Source organism: Macrotis lagotis, chromosome 1, assembly GCF_037893015.1.
Source record: "Macrotis lagotis isolate mMagLag1 chromosome 1, bilby.v1.9.chrom.fasta, whole genome shotgun sequence".
Classification (NCBI taxonomy): Eukaryota; Metazoa; Chordata; class Mammalia; order Peramelemorphia; family Peramelidae; genus Macrotis; species Macrotis lagotis.
In genome coordinates this window covers 761,860,970-761,874,863 of record NC_133658.1, presented here as the reverse complement: position 1 = coordinate 761,874,863, position 13,894 = coordinate 761,860,970, and positions in this window count along the sequence as shown.

Genomic DNA, 13,894 nt, shown 5'->3' with positions numbered 1-13,894 from the left:
ATGACCTCTTTATTGCTAAGAACATTGAAATCATTTCTCCTTCCATCCTTCATGACCTTTCTGTAACATTTGATGATGATCACTATCTCTTTCTTGATAGCCTCTTTGCTAGCATCTTCTATGACATTGTATGTGAGGAAAAGGGTGTTGACAAATATAGCTGAAAGGAAGAGTGTGCAAAAGGGAATAATGTGGAGGAAACCTGAAAAGGTGGGAGAGGGTTAGATTTTGATGGGTTTGAAATGCCATACAGAATCATTTTGTATTATATCTGAGAATTAATGGTGAACTACTGGAATTTAGAGTTATGGTGGGTGATATGGTCAAATTTATACTTTGTAAAAATCATTTTGGTGGCAATGACTGATTGTAGAAGGAAATGATAAGGTAGGGAAACCAAGAGATTGTTATGATAGACCAAGTGAGAGTTAATGAGGAGTTGAACAAAGGTATATGAGTGGAGTGTAAATCTGAGAGATAGTTTGGAGTTTGAATTAACAAAATTTGCCAACTGATTGGATATGTGAAGTGATTGAGAGTGAGAAGTCTAAAGTAGTTCAATAGTTATAGAAAATTTTGGGGAAAAGTAGGTTTTTGTGGAAAAGCTAATGAACTCTATCTTGGAAATATTGAGTTTTAGATGCCTATGAGGAAACTCATTCAAAATGTTCCGTGGATAGATCATGATGTGGTATTGGAATTCAGGAGAAAGATAAGACTATCTATATCTATATCTAATCTATATCTATATCTAATCTATATCTATACTTATACCTATACCTATATCTATACCTATACCTATACCTATATCTATATCTATCTATATCTATATCTATATCTATATCTATATCTATATCTATATCTATATCTATATCTATATCTATATCTATATCTATATCTATATCTATATCTATATCTATATCTATATCTATATCTATATCTATATATTTGAGAATTATCTGTCTAAATTTAACATTTGAACTCAAGGATGCTGATGAATTTATCAAGTGTGAGACTCTAGGGGGGAAAAGGGAATGTAGGCCAGAGTTTTATGACATACTTGATGAAGCATGTCATGAAGGCCTCTGAATAACATTTTACAATATACTTCAGGGGAAAAACCTGGTCTATTGGGGTGGCTAGGTGGTGCAGTCAATAGAGTATCAGTCTTGGATTCAGGAAGACCTGAGTTCAAATTCACCTTCAGACACTTAATAATCACCTAGCTGTGTGACCTTGGGCAAGTCACATAACCCCATTGCCTTGTAAAAAAAACAGAAACAAAAACAAAAATAAAACCTAGGCTATGATCTTCATGATCTTCCAGGAAAGTCTTATTTCTCTGAGTCTCACTGAAAACATCAATAGTTTCCTCATCTTCTCTGATTTTATATGAGAAACTATAAAAATAATCTGAAAATAGTAAATTTGCTTTCTTTTCTGGGGGACTTTTTAAGTATAAATAAGAAAAAAAATCCTACAAAGATTTCCCCAATATCCAGTGGTCTCCATGTTAAAAACAAACTTTTTAGCCTGGCATTTAAAGCCTTCCACATTTTGGCTCTCACTTACCTTTCCAGATTTATGTTATCTGAATCCCCTTCAGGAATTTCAAAAAAAACTAATCCACTAGTTTTATAAACTCTGAATTTCATATTCCAAAACTTTGTTCTTCTCCCTTCAAGCTCTTCTCCATGTCTAGAATGGACGCTCTCTTTACATCTGCTCTATAAAATGCTTGACTTCCTTCAAGAATCTTTTTTTCAGGTTTTTGCTAGGCAATGGGGTTAAATGGCTTGCCCAAGGCCACACAACTAGGTAATTATTAATGTTTGAGGTCAGATTTGAACTCAGGTACTCTTGACTCCATGGCCGGTACTCTATCCACTGTGCCACCCAGCCGCCCCTAAGAATCATCTTGAAAGCTAATCCTTAAATAAAACCTTTCCTCATCTACTCCCCTACTTCTCCCAATTCATTAAGTTATTCCCTCTTCAAGCTGCTTTTCCTTAACTGTTCATGATCATGTTGTATTCTTCAGTAAAGTAGAAGCTTATTCAGGATTAGGATGCTTTACATTTTTGTCTTCATATTCCTAGTACTCAGCACAGGATTTTGAATACAGCAAGTGCTTATTCAATATTGCATTTTATTTTTTCATCTTTTTAGGCTATATATGCACAAACATATTTCTATTACCAACCATGTTGTGAAAAAAAAGATAAAAGGGGAAAAACCATAAGAAAGTAAAAACAAAAATTGCATGCTTCAAATTGTATTCAGACTCCATAGTTCTCTCTCTGGAAAGAGATAACATTTTCCATTACAAGGTTTTTAGACTTGTGAAGAAGAGTTAAGTCTATCATGGTTGATCATTGAATGTATTGCATTTCTAAACCCTCATTTCTCTCCTCATAGAGATCCAATTTAATATTGTTCCATTGAATTTAAGAAGACCTGATCCAGTGCCATGCAATGGATCCTTTAAGACCCTAATAGTTAGAGGATTTAGACATGAAGATAAATTAATAGACCCAGAATTAGAGCCCATTATAAACTTCAAGATAAATTATTTTGTTTATATTAAATTAAAAAGATTTTGCATTAATAAAACCAATGCTGCCAAAATTAGAAGGAAAGCAGAAATGGGAAACAATCTTCACAACTATAAAGATCTGATAATGATTTCTTTTCCAAAATATGTTGAGAACTGCATCAAATTTATAAGGTTACAAGTTATTTCCAATTGGTACATGGTCAGAGGATATGAATGGACAGTTTTCAAATGAATAAAGTTATATATAATGTTATGAAAAACTGATCCAAAACAATATTGATTAAAAATGCAAATTAGATCAACAATGAGGCATAACTTCATACCTATCAGGTTGGTCAAGATGAAAAAAAGGGAAAATGATCAATGTTGGAGAAGTTATGGGAAGACTGGGACACTGATACATTGCTGGTGGAATTGTGAATTGATCCAACCTTTCTGGAGAGCAATATGGAACCATGCTCAAAGAGCAATGAAACTGTTTATACCTTTTGACCCAGCAATTCCAGTTATAGGACTATATCTAGAAGAAATTGTAAAAAACGGAAAAAAGTCCTATATCTTCTAAAATAATCATAGCAGCCCTTTTAGTAGTGGCAAAAAATTGGAAATTGAGGGGATGTCCATCAATTGGGGAATGGCTGAATAAGTTATGGTACATCAATACTATAGAATATTATTGTTCTATGAGAATCCATAAGTGGTCAAACTCTAGAGAAGCCTGGAATGACTTACAGAATCTGATGGTGAGCCAAGGGAATAGAACCAAGAGAACAATGTACATATTAACATTAACATTGTGAGGGGGCAGCTAGGTGACTCAGTGGATAGAGCACCTGCCCTGGAGGCAAGAGTACCTGAGTTCAAATCTGGTCTCAGACACTTAATAATTACTTAACTGTGTGGCCTTCGGCAAGCCACTTAACCCCTTTTGCCTTGCAAAAACCTAAAATACCCAATAACATTCTGAGAGAAACAACCTTGGTGGAAGCAGTTCCTCTAAGCAATTCATAGAGCTAGGTAGGACAATAGTATTAGACCAGCTATGGACAGTGTTATCCCTATCTAGAGGAAGAAAAATAAACCAAACCAAACCAAACCAAAAAAATCCTTCAGCATCTGATGAACACTTTATAAAAATTATCTCTTATGTATTGCTTTCACTTAACCTTACTTCCGCATATCAAATCTGTACACATGGCTATTAAAATTATGTGTGTACAATGCTAACTTGACTGTTCACCTCTAAGGGGAGGAGGTGTGGGAAGGGAGGGTTGAAGGAAATTTTGTAACTTTAAAATATACAAGTGTATATGGGTGAGAGAAAACAAACAAACAAACAAATAAACAAATCAATCAATCAATCAATACATAAATAAATAAATAAAAGACTATACTAGTTGAATCTAAAATGGGGAAACTTATGAAGCTGGAAAAACTTAAAATGGTGGCCTAGGAATGAAACTTTTCTAAGGATCAGCCTAAGTCCAGACAAGAGCATCTGCATGTTAGTTTCATGGTGATGAATATTTCTGCCTATCAAAATGTAATAACAAAAAGTCCAAAGTAATGAAATCAGAGATCTTTGAAGTATTTCAAAGAAATGTGTTTGTGGAAATTTCTTCTTTTAATTTTTTTTTACAACTTAAAAAAATTACAACACAACTATTGTCATATCATAAATGTAAACATCAACCACCTGCCCCCAACAAAGAAAAAGAAACCTCAAACAAAATAAATTGAGAGGAAAAAAAAGTGAGCTTCAGTCTGTATTCAGATACTATCAGCTCTGTCTTTGGGATGGATAGCATTCTTTATCATAAGTCCATTAGAGAAATTGCTTCAATATTTTTCTCACAGCTGCTATAGCTAGCTATATTTTCTTCCTATTACTCCTCACTCCCATTTATTCTATTCTCTCTCTCTCTCTCTCTCTCTCTCTCTCTCTCTCTCTCTCTCTCTCTCCTTTCACCTTGTCGCTCTACAAAAGTGTGTTGTATCTAACGAGTCTCACATACAATTTTCCCTCTCGTCTATCTCCTACACCCCTCCTCCACTTCTCCATCCCCTTACTCTCATCTGTTTTCTCTAGGGAAAGTTATTTCTATATGAATTTGAATATATATATACTATTTCCTCACTAAGTCACTTCCGAAAAGAGTGAATACTCACTTATTCCCCTTCACCTTTCCCCCTTTCAACTCCATTGCAAAACCTTTTTCTTGCTTCCTTTATGTGAAATAATTTAGTCTATTCTAACTCTGCAGCCCTTTTCTCATAATACATTCATTTCTTGCCCATTAAATCCCTGTTTATAATATATTATACCTTCATATTCAGTTCCCTCCTATGCCTTGTCTATATATGCTCCTTCCAGCTGCTCTAATAAATGAGAAGGTTCATATGAGTTATCAGTATTATCTTCCCAAGCAGAAATACAAGCAATTCAACATCATTACATACCTCATTATTTTCCCTTTCCATTTACCTTCTCTATGTTTCACCTGAGTCCTGTACTTGAAGATCAAAACTTTCTGTTCAGCTCTGGTCTTTTCAACAGGAGCGTTTGAAAGTTCTCTATTTTGTTGAATGTTTCTTTTCCCCTGAAAGAATAATTTAAGTTTTGCTGAGTACTTGATTCTTGATGGTAATCCAGGCTCTTTTGTCTATTCTTATATTCCAAGCCTTCTAAGCCCTTAATGTAGATGCTGCTAAATCCTGTGTAATCTTGACTGTAGCTTCATGATATTTGACTTGAATTTTTGAATGTTTTTTGCAAGGCAATGGGGTTAAGTGGCTTGCCCAAGTTCACACAGCTAGGTAATTATTAAGTGTTTGAGGCCAGATTTTAAATCAAGTACTCCTGAGTCCAGGGCTGGTGCTCTATCCACTGCACTACCTAACTGTCCCTGCTTCATGATATTTGAATTGTTTCTGACTGCTTGCATGTTTTCTCATTGTTTTGGAAGTTCTGGAATTTGGCTATAAAATTCCAGGGAGTTTTTATTGTGGGATCTCTTTCTGGAGGTAATTGGTGGATCCCCTCAATTTCTATTATACCATATGCTTCTAGGTATCAGGGCATTTTTGCTGGATTATTTCTTGAAAAAGAAGTCAAATGTTTTTTTCCTGGTCATGATTTTTAGGTAGCTCAATAATTTTTAAATTACCTCTCCTAGGGGCAGCTAGATGGCACAGTGGATAGAGCACCAGCTCTGAAGTCAGGAGGACCTGAGTTCAAATATAACATCAGACACTTAATAATTGCCCAGTTGTGTGACCTTGGGGAAGTACTTAATCCCATTGCCATAAATGTATAAAAAATTATCATTCCTAGATCTGTTTCCCAGATCAGTTTTTTTTTTGATATTTCACCATTTCTTCTAATTTCTCATTCTTTTAGTTTTGTTTCATTGTTTTTGATTCTGACAAAGTCATCAGCTTCTCTTAGCTTCATTCTACATTGAAAGAATTATTTTATTTAGAGAGTTTTTGTATCTCCTTTTTCATCTCCATTTCTTTTTCTTTCTTTCTTTCTTTTTTAGTTTTTGAAAGGCAATGTGGTTAAGTGGCTTGCCCAAGGCCACACAGCTAGATAATTATTAAGTATTTGAGGCTGGATTTGAACTCAGTTACTCCTGACTCCAGGGACGGTGCTCTATCCACTGTGCCACCTAGCTGCCCCTTCAACTAAATCTAAAAAAAAAAAGCCAATTCTGCTTTATAAGGCATTCTTCTCCTCATTGGCCTTGTGGACTACTTTTTTCCCTTTGAACTAAAATGATTTTTAAGATATTTTCCTTCAGTATTTTTTTATTTCCTTCACAAACTTCTGACTTGGTTTCATATTTTCCTGCATTGCTCTCATTTCTCTTTCCAATTTTTCTCTACATCCCTTCCCTGATTTTCAAAATTGATTTTGAGTTCTTCCATAGCCTTTCATAGATGATTTCATATTATTCTAGGAGGCTTTGGATGCAAAACATTTGACTTTGCTATTTCCTGAGTGTGTATTTTGATTCTCCAGGGTTGAGAATGTACTGTTCCAATCTTTTGAGGGTTTTTGCAGCTGTATTTAGGGACAATCCCCTGGACTCCCCAATTCTTTTAAGGTCTTTTGAGAGGCTCTGACTGCTCTCCTGGCCTGTGCTCTGATCTGGGTGATCACAAACACTCCCCTTTGCCTTTGAACTGTGAGGAGGGTCCCTGTTCTGCTGTGGCAGTAAAGTTTCTTTTTTTGAGAAGGGGGCTTAGACTGCAACCTGGATCTGAACACAAAGTCACAGAATTCTGCCTCAGGGATAGATAGCAGAGAGACCTTTGCAATCTCTCCAGACTACTTTACCATCTATTGGCTGAGCACTCTGGAAGCAACTGCTCCATGACTCCCTGACCATTAGTTCCTCAAGCCTGCTCCTGGTCCAGGAGGCTTACACTAGACTGGGCTCATGGCTCATTCTGGTGTGGCAGTCATTCTGCTGAGCTTTCAAGTTGTCCTTGGAATTCTCTGGGCTGAAAGTTCTGGAAACTGTCCCAGTGACAGAGATTCAGGGCCCCTGTAGGCTGTTCCTGGATGGTTGGATCTGGTGTGCCATGGCTCTTTCTAACCCTGGCATAATAGATCTTTCCTGCAAATCTTCCAAGTTGCCTTGGGGTGTGGGTTCCCCCATCCTAGAATTTGGTCACAGTCATTATTTAAAGGTATTTTGAGTTGTCTGAGAGAAAGCTTCTGGAATTTCCTGCCTCAATTCCTCTATCTTGGCTGCAACTTGGACATTTCTAATAATAGCAATTGTTCTAACAAGTTCAGGGTTACACTAGACTTGCAGTCTTGAGACCTGTGTTCAAGTTTATTAACAGTGTCAATAAATTTCAGAGCCTTAGTTGCTTCAATAGGAAAGAATCGAATAGAATAGTTGTATGCCCTACTCTAGTGATAGTCATCGAGTTTCTCTGAAAGTATTCTGCACATACAGATTAGGAAAAATTAACCTGTTAAAACATTCAAAATGTCAATAATAGCAGTAATATGTTGGAGAAACTTTTTGGCTAAGCAAGTAGAAGGCCGTGATTTCTATTGTGTTATAAATATCATTTCGTCTCAATGTTCATTAGTTTGAATCTTTTAAATATCTTCTTAGGGCTATTGCTACAATTATTTTTAATTAATTTTAATTTAATTTAAATAATTTATATTTTATTAATTTTTTATTAATTTTAATTAGTCTTAGGATTATTGTGTATATATGTAAATATATACATGCATTTTTTTAAATCATCAAAGTTTCAGTGAACATTACTGACCATTTAGCCTTGTTACCTTATTTCTTTTTTCTTCTGAATTCCTCATAGAGACTGTATCCTTTATTTGGGGAGTTAATGGGAGGGTGTAGTAAGACTTAAACAGTTTGAGTTGGCAATATTTTCATGGCTAATTTTCATTTCCTTATTTCACTTGTAATTTCCTTGAGGTCAGGAATGTGATTTATATTTCTTTTTATTTCTAGAAGAGCAGGACAAAATATTGTATACATTAGAGACTTCAGTATATCTTACTTAGTTGAGTGAATAGAAGACTATTTACTACTATGAATTGAAATTTAAGGTCTGATAGAAGCTGTTTTTCCAAACTGGCTTTTAAATAAAGATGGAAATTGACAATTAAGAGGGCAAAAGAGCTATTTATTAATAAGGAGGGACCCAATTGATTATGAGGAAGCAATTATTAACTCTGAATGCCCAAACTAAAAAGAGAAAGGTTGCACTCAATTAACAAATACTACCCAATAAAGCTAAATGAGGATAATGAAGCAAATTCAGTAATAGCTGGAAATGATCACACAATTAAGCCATATAATGAACAAGTTTCAAGGAGCATTTTAGGTAGAAAATTCAGACTTAATCACAAATTGTTTACACCCAGAACTAGGAGGGTGTGAGAAGGTTTTATCCATGAATTTCATAGAAAATTGTCACTGAGAAAAAAAGCAAAAAAAAAAAAAAGAATTAAAAAAAGTAGGAGAAAGAACTGCAATCCAATTAAAATCAAGAAAAGTCACAATAAGTATGCATTTGTCTTTCCCTTTGAAGTAAAATGACATAGACCGTGCTTTAGGAATATTTGTTTATCAAGTTATCTAGAAGATGGATCAAAGAGAGAGAAAGTGAAAATGGGACTATTCTGATTGCCCAAATGAGAGACAATGAGGTTCTGGCTAAGGTGGCTATGATCTCAATGGAGGAAGGAGACATATAATAAATAAATTTATACTATAAGTAGAATCAATAAAACTTGCCAATTGGTTCTAAAAGTTTTCAGAAATAGAAGAGGCAATATTTTGAACTAGAGTGCTTTCAAAAGAAATAGCATAGTAAAGAAGAAAGGAAGGACATGAAAAAAAAGTAATCAATTCTGCTTTGAAGGTGTTGAGTTTGAAGTGCCTTTAGAACATCTAACCAGAGAAGCTCATAAGGAAGTTAATGATGTGTTAGGAAAAAAAAGGGAATTCAGGAGAGAGAGACTGAAACTGGACTAATAAATATGGCAATGGAATAGAGGTGATAGAGGTGACACTATCTAAGCTAATGTGATTACAGAAAGAAGAGAGAGAAGAATAGGGAGAGAGAAAAGAAAGTTTAGATTCAACGACACAAGGAGTGGGATGAAGAATCAATCAGGAAAAAATAATAAACATTTTCATGTATCAGGGTACAGTTTAATATTATATAACTTTGGGGGCGGCTAGGTGGCACAGTGGATAGAGCACCAGCCTTGGAGTCAGGAGCATCTGAGTTTAAACCCAGCCTCAAACACTTAATAATTACCTGTGTGGCCTTGGGTAAGCCACTTAACCCCATTGCCTTGCAGAAACCTAAACAAAAAAACAAAAAAAAATGATTATATAACATTACATAATTTGGAAATTTTGGTGAATGGAAAAAATGTGGAACAGCTAGATAGCTTAGTGAATAAAAGATAGAACTTCAATCAGGAAAGACTTGAATCTTGCTTCAGTCACATACTGACTAGGTGATCCTGGACCTAGCTCAATTTAGCTTCAGTTTCTTTATCTGTAAAATAAGAATAATAAAAGCACCTACTTTCTAGGATTGTTGTGAGAATTAAATAAGTCAATATATGTAAAATCTCTTTATAGTCCTAGAGTACTATATATTAATGCTGCTACTATTGTCATTATTAATTATTATTATTATTATTATTATTATTATTATTATTATTATTATTCAGTCTTTTTCTCCAGCATGTATACAGGAGCAAAAATAGCAGAGGGAAATAATCTAGTGCTGGTCCTTAGAAAAAGAATAGTGAGAGGAGAGAAGGACAAGGAGTAAGGTAGTTAAATTGATTAATTATGAGATTATTATTTTAAAAGAATGAAAATAAGGCAAGAGTAGGGGAGATAATATTGGATGGAAGGTAGAGTATGAATAATTGGAAATAGTGGGGAAGTTGGAAAAAAGGTTGGGGAGGAGCAATGCCCAGGAAAAAAATAGAAAGATAAGAATATCAGAAGAATATGGAAGTGGAATATTTGTAGCTGAAGAAGAGCTGAGGAATATGTGGCTGTGGTAGAGTGAAGGAGATGTTGAGGGGTCTGATGAACAGGGAAAGCATTATATATAAAGAAGCATAAGCAAGAAAAATGAAATTTACAGATCTTTAAAGCAAGATTTAAAGAGGACTTTGAAGGCATCTAGATATTATTCAAGGAAAAAGAGGGAGTACATTTCAGAAATGGGGAGGGCCTGTAGAAAGCACAAGGCAAGAGAAAGAATTCTGCATAGAACAACTTGATCTAAGTAGAAGGAGCTAATAGGAAATAAAATTTGAAGTAATCAGGAAGTAGTTTGTAGAAGGATTTAAATGCCACTCTTACAGTCTTCTATTCCAGTGTCAATAAAGAACAATGTTTTTAAGTGAGAGAATAATAAACCTATATCCAAATTTTAGGTATAACAACTTTTCATTTACGTAAATGAGAGACAGGGAGCAGAGAGACCAATCAGGAAATATTTTAGCATCCAAATATGATATTATGGAAGATTAAACTAGGGTGGTGGCCTTCTGAGCAGAAAGAAGGAAAAACAATTAATTGAATTAAGTTGGGGTAAGGGGAGAAGCAAGAGTTAAGGATACTAGTGGACTGGCAGAATTGTAACGAAAGAAAATAATTAGAAAAGAAAAAGGGCGTGGTGGAATAAAAATCGAATCAAAAATTGACATAGGAACCACTAAATGGCACCTGAGGGTTTTGCTTTAGGGCAGGAAAGAGGACAAAAATGGTTTCTCAAACCTAAAATAAGTGGTTGGGCTGAGTGAGCTCTTGTAGATTTAGCAGGCTGAGGTGGTGAATCTGAGAAAGAAAAATTATGCAGTAGTCCCTAAGGTTTGACCTTTGCAGTGTAATAATAACTGACATTTATTTAGATCTTTAAGGTTTCCAAAGTGCTTTACATATATTACATTATTTGTTCCTCACATTTGGAAGTCAAAAGAGAACTACTATCCCCATTTTACAGATGAGGAAACTGAGACTGAAAGAAATGAAATTGTTTTATTATGATCACAGAATAAATGGGTATCAGAGGCAGGCACTGAAGTCACTTTTATCCTGACTCTCACTCTTGCCCAATAACATGCTGTCTCAGATGTGAAAGAACTATGGAATAATACTAAGCATAGATTAACTGGTTAGAACTTTTCAAATTGTGGGGTAAAAGTGTTTTTGGTAGGGGGAAGGTTAGAACAGTGTTAATCTAGCATGTACTTGGTTACTAAGCAACAAAAACAAGGCATTTATTTAGCCATTTCCAATTTAAATCATTACTTCCTATAGAAATCTCCCAATTGGCAAAAAAAAGTACTTTAATATCAATCTTCTAGTCTCCTTTTTGATACATCTCTACACTTTTTTTATGGTGAAAATCCGTGGGCTTGCTTATGGAAATATGCTGTTATCATACACATTTGCATCTGCCTGTATGTGGAGAAATAACTAGAAGATAGTTCACTCCTGTGAGAATTTGGTATTGTTGTAAAGCTTTGGAAGACTTGAGACTTTGTAAGTTAAGGAAATCTCTTTTGGAGGTCCTAGAGAGGAAAACTTTACCAACCCTGAATTGGCTTTGGCAGAGAACTGTCAATGTAGGGGTGAGAGACTAATTAACACATTTAGGTAAGGTGGTAGTAGAAAAAATGTTCTCAGATTATGAAGAGAAGTAATGGAATGAAATGCTAAGGTCAATAAGACAGTGAAAAGCTAAAACAAGGAGATTTTTTAAAAAAGTTCTCCAAGTTTAATTTCTAGTCAATTGGAGCTTCTTGCCTAATATTAGAAAATTTAAATTGCCTCTTCTCATCCCTTTTGGGATTCCCTAGCTATTGGTTTGTGGTATTGTTGTCTGGTGCATATTTTTATTTGTTTTTGCATCAGATGTTCTACAGGTCTCCAATATCTCTTCATATCATAAAGAGAATCCTAGTCCCCAAGTTCATGATGGAAAGCATGTGTTCAGGGAGATTATAACAATCGAGAAAGGCTTTGGGTGCAGGGTTGGTAACAGGAAAAAAAATATATATACATGCACACATACATATATATGTATGGATTGATATTTATGTATATATAGGTATGTATATATGTATATTTTATAGACAAGGTCAAGCATAGCAGAGATCGGAAACACTTGCCATCTAAAGACTGTAACATTCAATCATAGCTCTGAAGCTGGAATTGCCCTTAGGGGTTATCTGGTTTAACAGTCTTCTGTTATATATTAAAGATGAAATATATTAAAGATGAAATAACCGCTGCCTGAAAAGGAGATGTTAATTGATCTAGGTCATCCAAGTGGAAAAACTAAAATTCAATCTAAGTTTCTCTAACTCCAAAGTAAATCAACCAATCAATCAAGATTTATTAAGTGTTTTTAATGTACCAGACACATGAGCAAAGCATGGAGAATACAAAAAGACAAAAGACATTCCCTGTCCTCAAGAAGTTTATACTCCAGTGAAGAAAATAACATGGAAACAGATTTATACTAATATACGACACATAAACACATACACACACACATATACTCTAGGGAAAGAGATAACATGGAAACAAATATGTACAAACATGATATATATATATATGTATATTTATATATGTAAAACACATATACCTCATACATGTATATATCTCATATATATACATAAACATGTATTTATCTCATATATGTATGTGTATATATATATATGTATATGATTATGTAAGAAATACTTATGAGCAGGAAGGTATTAAAAAGGATTGGGAAAGGGTTTCAGTAAAAGATGGAATTTTAATTGGAACTTAAAAGAAGCCAAGAAGGCAGTAGACAGTAGACAGAGATGAAGAGGGAAAACATTCCAGGAGAGGTAAAACATTCTAGGTAGGGGGACAACCAGAGAAAAGGCCTAGATAAAAAAAAAATGCAGTCTTGTTTGTGAAACGGAGGGGAGACCATGGTCATTAGATCAAAGCGTATGTTTTGAGGTATAAGATATAAGAAAAATGTAAAGTTAGGTCAGGTCTGGGCTATGAAAGGTTTTTGAGTATCACAGATTTTTGTATGTGATTCTAGAGGTGATAGGGAACTGCTTGGAGCTTATTTAGTAAGGGAGTCTCATAGCTAGACCTTTGCTTTGAGAAAATCACATTGGGCACTGAATTGAGGATGAATTGGAGTGGGGCAGAAGTGAGGTAGGCAGACTTACCACCAGACTATTGCAATAATTTAGGTGTGAGGTTATGAGGGTCTGCACTAGAATGGTGGCAATGTCAATAAGTGAGAAGGGGACATATTCAACATATAATGCAATGATGAAATTGATGGTATTGGTTTTATATTGAACATTGGGGAGTAAAAGATAATGATGAATCAAAACTAGTTTCTGAGTCTGAGGGACTTGGGGGTTAGCATTGCCCCTCTGTCCTTTTTAATGTCCCATAAGTCCTCCAGGAAACCATCTGTTCAGAAGAACTGAACTGAATCCTTAATCTGCAGTCTGTGTAAACTTGGTAAGTCATATCATCTCTCTAGGCTTCAGCCTGGCCCTTGACTGAATTCTCCCTAAGTAGAGAGCCATTTCCAGTTTACTGTTGCAGTGTAAATTTTCTACACTGAAAGTGGAGAAGTTCCAGATTTCAGAGCCAAGTGGAACATATGAAAATGGTAGGGAAGTATCTGCCAAGTCATCAAACATGAATGCTTCTCATGGAGAATTAAACTACAAGGAACAAGTTCTTCATGCTGGCCCTCACAATACCCTCAAATGACTAAAAAATTTTCTTG